The sequence below is a fragment of the Capsicum annuum genome, chromosome 2 (genome assembly GCF_002878395.1).
Source record: "Capsicum annuum cultivar UCD-10X-F1 chromosome 2, UCD10Xv1.1, whole genome shotgun sequence".
NCBI lineage: Eukaryota > Viridiplantae > Streptophyta > Magnoliopsida > Solanales > Solanaceae > Capsicum > Capsicum annuum.
In genome coordinates this window covers 1,437,767-1,445,530 of record NC_061112.1, presented here as the reverse complement: position 1 = coordinate 1,445,530, position 7,764 = coordinate 1,437,767, and positions in this window count along the sequence as shown.

Genomic DNA, 7,764 nt, shown 5'->3' with positions numbered 1-7,764 from the left:
GGATAATAATGGTGGGTTGTGATAGCTAATCATGAAGGTTTGAGTCCAATGGGTGGATACTGGAAACTCATGTTTGCCGACATAAGGATTGGTCATGACGACCAAATACTTGTAGGGTACACGAGAATCCCTAAATTTACACTATATATATGTATCATGCAGTGCGAAGGGTATAGGGGAATCCTCTACTCATATGGTATCTCCGGTTCACACGGCTACATGTATCGGGGCCCGTTCAGGGGGTAACACTGAACCCATATATGTAATACTCCATACTATTCTTAGCTCAATTAAGCTCTTAGTTGCATGCTTAAGAGGCTTAAAGACTGAATTTTTCATGAAGTGTTGGGAACTTAATCACTTTCAAGACCCTTAAACTTTGAGGATTTTAATTTTGACTTTTCCGACCTGAGACATTAGTTTTTGAGTTAATTCATGTTTAGGGGTGTAATAAATATGTCTTGGACAAGTTTTAGATTTTTTGGACAAGGATTGGGGTCATGTTTGGATCACAAATCCAACAAGTCACCGTGATAGTGCCGTATCGCGGTGCTAGTCCCGTTGGCACATATACCGCGTCGCAGTAAGGTGTTGTGTCCAGTTCTTGATTTATAATTTGAATGCATGTGTCATAATCTTTATCCTAGTATGTGAAGTGTTATGATGGGAAAAATGTTTATATAAATCACCTAGAACAAAGTTGATCTAATCTCCTTTGATTCATCCAAAGTTTGGTGTTCGATCCTACAAGGGTCAAATTTGAATGTGTATAAATTTTGACATATATGAATTTTTTCATCTCTTGATCCACCAAATTGTAGATAATTAAATTAGCTTTCCAATGATACCAATTTCACCTTAATCCGATACCCGAGTGAAAAGTTATAATCATTTTTGTAGAACCAGTAAGCCAATGCAATAAGACCGCATTGCGGTGACCCTTTAAACCGTAGTTCAGTGAGAATTTAATTGCCTGAGGGGAAATTAAGTCTTTTTCCCTCAACGCAATCATTTATAACACGATTCTGGGCATATTTTAGGTCATTATTGGCCTTCTTCTCCAACTTTTCTCTTAAGAAAACCCTCCCCATTCTCCAAGAACAAATTCAATTCCTTTTTCCCCAAGGAATTAAGAATTTAAGTTCCCCAAGTTCAAGAACCTTCAAGAAAGCATCAAGATGGGTATTCTTCTTTCAATTTAAAGGTTTAAGGTATACGTGATGTTCATCCATGGGCCCTTTTCACCCATGAAGTCCAAGAACCCATCTTTATGTTTTAAATTACTAATTTACATGTTTAAGATGAATTATCTCCATAAAGCTGTCTTAAATTTTGATTATACATTATGTTTACAAATGGTTTTCGTTGGAAATATCCCTTACACGTTTGAAACATGAAATTTCCAGGTTAAATTCCTAATTCATTGTTTTAGTATTGTAACTATGTTTTCAATTACATGTTTTACCCATTCCCATACTTAGATTCATGACTCCCATGTGTTTGATGAAAAGCCTAAATGTTGGGTTTTGAGCAATGATCCTTTAATATGGGGTTTGATGCTCTACATGTCCTTGTTGATACTGTCATTCAGTACTGGTGGGTTATGAACACCTGATACTTAGTTGTTTACATAATTTCAGTATCTTCAGAATGATTTTAGATATACCATGAGCATTATCATTTAGTCAATTATTATGATCAGTTGTTTGTTCAGTTAAGCTTAGTTCAGTCTAGTATTCAGTGTTAGTTCAGTTGGGAGTAGGATTTAACGTTGAGCAAACCTAGGGATAGGATCTCACTTGTCAGCTAGGACTGGGTCCTTAGAATCAGTCCCTAAGTTCCAGAACTATGTAGCCAATGTAGGATTATGAGATATCATCCACTGGTTTAGGACTGACATTCTCTAAGGTGTCTCCTACCAGTTTAGGATTGACATTCTTTTAGGGGTCACCTACTAGTTTAGGACTGACTACCTAGGCCTTCGGAACACCAGTTTAGTGGATTTACACAGCTAGTGTTAGTTCCCGTGGCACAGTACTGAAACCCTTCTAACTAGTGTTACTGGTTGGACCCCTATTAGCTTAGATTGGGGCATGTCAGTTAGATGATACCTACCACAGTCTCAGTACAGTATTTAGTGTATTATCAGTTTAGGTTTGCTTGACTAATTGTACAGACTTTTAGATATTCAGTTATAAAGATTTTATTCTTTTAGATTACAAATTATCTTAGTGACATAACAAATATACACTTAGTCTTGCATTATTAGATATTATATTTATCATTCATTCATGCTCAGTTATCTCATGATGTTTAGTTAGTCCCTATCTCATACATCCAGTACCCCGTAGTTTCAGTCTAGTTATTCTGACCAAGTATAGTTCAATTTTCTTGATTAGTATTCAGTTATTAGTTAATCGATATACATATATCATCTAATCAGTATCCAGATACCAGTTATTTAGTATTAAACGTCCGTTACTCAGTGTTTAGGTATCTGCCATTCAGTTAATCAGACCATCTTAATATATGTATGGTTGGTTCTATATGTTTATGTATTCGTACTCAATATATTTGTATATTCAGATCCTTGAGTTATGTCTGTTTCCACCATATAGTTTCAGACCTTGTATTCATACGTCATCCTTAGTACAACTTCTACATCATATTCAACCCCATAAGAGAATGGCTTATAACATTTATGTTTTTACCGCCTCCTAACTTACAGAATAATTTTTAGCTCATAATTTATAAATTCTCTATGTTTACGGTTTTCACGTATGGTCATGTTTCAAAGGTATAATTTTAGCAAATGACTTATATCTTCAGTTTTACAGAATGTTTAAAATATTTCCATGATTTAGTGCATGTCTCCATATACTCAATACATTCCAACATATTGACCACATATATGCATTTGTGGCCACATCCTTCATAATGTAGGTACCATATGTAGCTCTTACACCAGGGTCATACAGTTTGCAGCTTTCAGCCAGTAGGTGATAAGTTCTCCTATTTCGAGAACTCTAGGCAGTTGTAGATCATGTACTATTTTTTTTTGATTTTTCATATGTATTGATTAGTGGTTGTTGGAGGTATGTCCCAACTATCTATAGTCAGTATACTAGAGGCTTCATAGATGTCAGTTGCAGTCAGTCATGTAATTTTAGTCCTCTCTTCAATTTTATCAGCTTGTAAATTGTATCAGTATTATATTTTTCCCAAATTTTATCATGATTATATTTTCATATAGCAGAACGAGCTATTTATAATATATTATAAATCAGTTGCTTAATAGTATGCTAGTTCATGGGTTAGTATGGGATCACTTGTGGTTCTAAGCACCATGTTACGACTAGGGGGTATTCTCGAGTCGTGACAAACTTGGTATTAAAGCCCAGAGTTCAAGTGTCCTAGGGTGTCGATTAAGTCGTGTTTAGTAGAGTTCTGCAAAACGATACAAAGATGTCTATATTTTTCTTCGAAAGGCTATAAGGCATTTTAGAAATATTTCCCTTCTTTCATGTCTTAGATCGTGCTGTAGAAAGGTTCTCTAAGAAATTTATATATATTCTCATCTTGCTCCATTTATGCCATCTCTATCTTATTTTTGAGGTAACAGAAATAGTGAATCTCAAATTCTTACAGATAAAGCTTTCTCAAACAGTCCCCGCAGACAGTTATGGGATTTCACATAGGCTTAAAAGTATCCTATCAGTTCCTTTATGTTCCAAAATTGTAAAGATTTCATTAATGATCATAAAAACTCGTTCACTAAGCCAAAGTTAGATGTGCTTTCAAATCCCTTCTCAGAGTCCCATGATTGCATGTGATCTAGAGTTAGAAGCTTGAACCCAAAAGTTTTGCAGTAGTAAAGTGGGGATATTATTATCTGAATTTAGTAGAATTTGTATCTGTGGGGTTAGTTCTATGATAGGTGAACCAGAAGGCTTGAAATAGTATATGCAAGAATTTATGTTTATTGATTCAAAATTAAGTATGATGATGTGGGTGTAATTTAGAGATATGATATTAGGAGGCTATGAAAGAATTTAGTGTGGTTCATTAAAGGTTTTGGGATGTCCATATTAAGTGTTAGAATCTAAGTTTGAATCTTTGAAGATTGAGCTAATAGAAAGTAGTGTTGAAATTCTTGATAGTGTGAACTTAGTGTATGGTGATACTCCTGAAGATTCTAAGTTAGGCAGTGTTTAAATCTATTGTTTTATGACCATTTGGGCTATAGAAAATTAAGAGTTGTACCTTAGAAGGAAGTATTAGCAGTGGGTTTTACACTTTCAACTGTAGTCTTTTAGGGTGAATTTGTTATTGATGAGTATTTTCATATTTCAAACTTTAGAGTAAAGTGGTTGCAGTTCAATTTAGATTTTATCAAATGGGTCACACAGACTTATAATGATGACTTAAAGATAAGGGGGAGATGATAGAGCAAGTAACCAAGTCAGGCTCTCAAATTCTAGTAGTGGTGCCAGTATGTTTTAGAACAGTAGTAAGGGAGGATGAAGCCCGACCCATTCTTATCTCAGTGCAAAGTATTATACTTCAGTCATCATGATATATACACATGCCTTACATGTCAGTTCCATGATCATAGCTCATATTCACGCACTTTTCATAGATTCATGTACGCTCCCAGTCCTAGTATAAGGAGTTTCAGTTTACTCAACAGTACAAATCATATTCCTTGAAATTTATGAACTTCAAACTCAGGTCATGTAGCTCATGACTCATGTACTCATGCTTTACAGTATGTTCAGTTCCAGGTACCCATGCTCACTTTTAATGATCAGCAAAATTCAGATTATGTCATGTATATCCTTAGTTTTAATCTCAATAATAAATCTATATCGTGGATATTCTATTCCTCAGGCCTCAGTTAAGTGTCCAAGTTATGCATAGTTTTCTTTCATGTTTTAGATCCTCATGTTCTAACTTTCAGTAACCTCTCCTTATGTAAAGATAGTGGTGATGGACAATTGTTTAGATGGGAGAGAGTAAATATTTCATGTTAAGGAAAGATTGTAGTATGCTTGTTTTATTTAAGGCTGTAAGAGTGAAGGAAGACTAAGTCAAAGATTTTGGTATATGTCATGGTTAGTTGAAGATTTTGTGTGTGATTTCTTGGGGATAATGCATGGAAATTGTTATTGATGGAGTTTTGGAGAATATGAGAAGGATGCTTTTATGGGTGTTTGCCTGGAAGTTTGTATGTGGTTATAATGATAGGATTGAATGCCATGTTGGTATATAAGTGGATGAATGCATTGCCTAAGTCCTAGTAAGTCTTCCCCAGCTTATGTTTTGTAGGCCTATGTTCCATATTACAGATTTACAACTATATTCAGATTCCATACTCAGCATCTTATTCAGATCATGCCCAAGATTCTTTGCTCCCTACTGTTATTAAAACTTCTTAGGAAGAGTATTGAAGAAATAATCCAGTTGAGTGTAAGATTTCAGTATAATTTAGTTCGTATAGCCAACAATTCAGTTTAATAGTCAAAAAGACAAGTTTCTATGATTTTCCATTTTTCCATCTAGTCTTACTATCTGGAGTTTCATGAATATGGCTAATCTATGAGGTAAAGTATTCACATCCATGCAAATTATGAATTCAGCTCAGTTCATGCATCAGTTTCAGATTCCAAATATTCATATATGACTCAGTTCATAATTGTCATGTGCATCATCTCAGTCTTTCCTTAGTATTTCAGACAAGTCAGTATCATTCGAGGGACAAACGATCCCAAGGGGGAGATATTGTAATATCCCAAGTTTTCATGTCCTAAATCTTTCAACTTTTCTTCACGAAATGAGATCCACCATAAGGTAATGGTTAGTTATAAGTTGAATCTCTCATTTCTATCTCATCCTTATAACTATTCTCATATCATTGCGTGTATTCAGTAAATTAGTTCAGTTCATGTATCATGCTCAAACTCAGTCATGCAATCATGTTCCCAGTCATGCAAGTTCAGTATGCGATCCAAGTTACCTTGGTACAGTAATCTCAGTCTAATCAGTCTCATTCGAGGATGAATGTTCCCAAGGGGGAGATATTGTAATATTCCACACTATTCTTAGCTCAATTCAGCTCTTAGTTGCATGCTTAAGGGGCTTAAGGCCTGAAATTTTCATTAAGTGTTGGGAACTTAATCACTTTCAAGACCCTTAAACTTTGAGGATTTTTATTTTGACCTTCTCGACCCCGAGATATTAGTTTTTGAGTTAATATATTTTTAGGGGTGTAAGAAGGATGTCTCAGAGAATTTTTTGATTTTTTGGACGAGGATTGGGTCATGTTTGGATTATGAATCCAGCAAGTCACCACGATAGTGCTGCATCGCAGTGCTATTCCTGGTACAGCATATACCGTGTCATGGTGAGGGTGTTGTATCCAATTCTTGATTTATAATTTGAATGCATGTTTCATAATCTTTATCCTAGTATGTGAAGTGATTATGAGGTGAAAAATGTTCATAGAATCAGCTAGAACAAAGTCGAGCTAAGCACCATTGATTCGTCCAAAGTTTGGTGTTTGATCCTACAAGGGTCAAATTTAAATGTGTATAACTTTTGACATATATGAAAATTTTAAGCTTAAGATCCACCAAATTGTAGAAAATTTAATTATCTTTTCGACGATACCAATTTCGTCTTAATCCGATGCCTGAGAAAAAAGTTAAGATCATTTTCGTCAGAACTAGTAAGCTACCGCGATAAGACCGTGTTGCGGTGACCCCTTAAATCGCAGTTCAGTGTGAATTTAATTTCCTGAGGGGAAATTAAGTTAGTGTGTCACGACCCAAACTAGGGCTTGGCCGTGATGGACATCCCGAACCAAGAAGGCCCAGGTGTCCTACTCTATCTGGTAATCATGCATAACATTCACATAAAAAAAAAGATGTGGAAATATAATCTGATATGGAAACATGGTCATATTCTGGATTAAGTTTAATAATAAGGAATGAAATACAAAAATCACTAACAATATTTGGAACAGTCTGCTAAATCTCTACTACATGATCTAAAGATAACTGTCTGAAAAGCTAGGACAAGGCCCTAGTAGACCAAAACCATAACTGATAATAAATGTCTGAAAATAACTAGGCCTTCTGAAATATAGAAGGCTCACCGACTAGACCTTGCACTTCTGTCTGAAGAAATCTACTGCTTATCAGGACCCCTAAACTGTGCCTCAGAACCTGTAAGGGGGGTCAATACAGATGTACTGGTACGCAGAGCAATCCAAAATAAAGCTTTTAATATAACTAAAATAGTTGAGAGCTATTCATAAAAAATCACATATGATATAAATTCCAAAACACATGGGCATTTTGATAATCATAAAAACCTTTCTGTCAGTGCAATTTCTGATCTTCATATTACTTCTGAGTTAGGTGGTACACCCTTACAAGTCTAAAACCCCACGAGCTATATGGAGTCCGCCATTGACTCAGCGAGGAAGCTCCTAACCCAAGTGTGCCGCAAGAGTTGGAGTGTCTGAGTCTAATATGCCACAGGGCACTAAGCCAGCGTAATATAATATACCTGGATCGTCAAATCATGATTTTGGGCAATGAGTTGTCTTAACTCGTGCCTTCTTCGGGGGACTATCTAACATCTCTTTATGCCCAATTTTATCCATTTCTAAACATGTATCATTCTGAAATCTTAAGTTATGAAAATCTGGTTTCTATGTTTGTCTGGGTCTGTTATGGTATTGTCTATTTTGGTATTGTC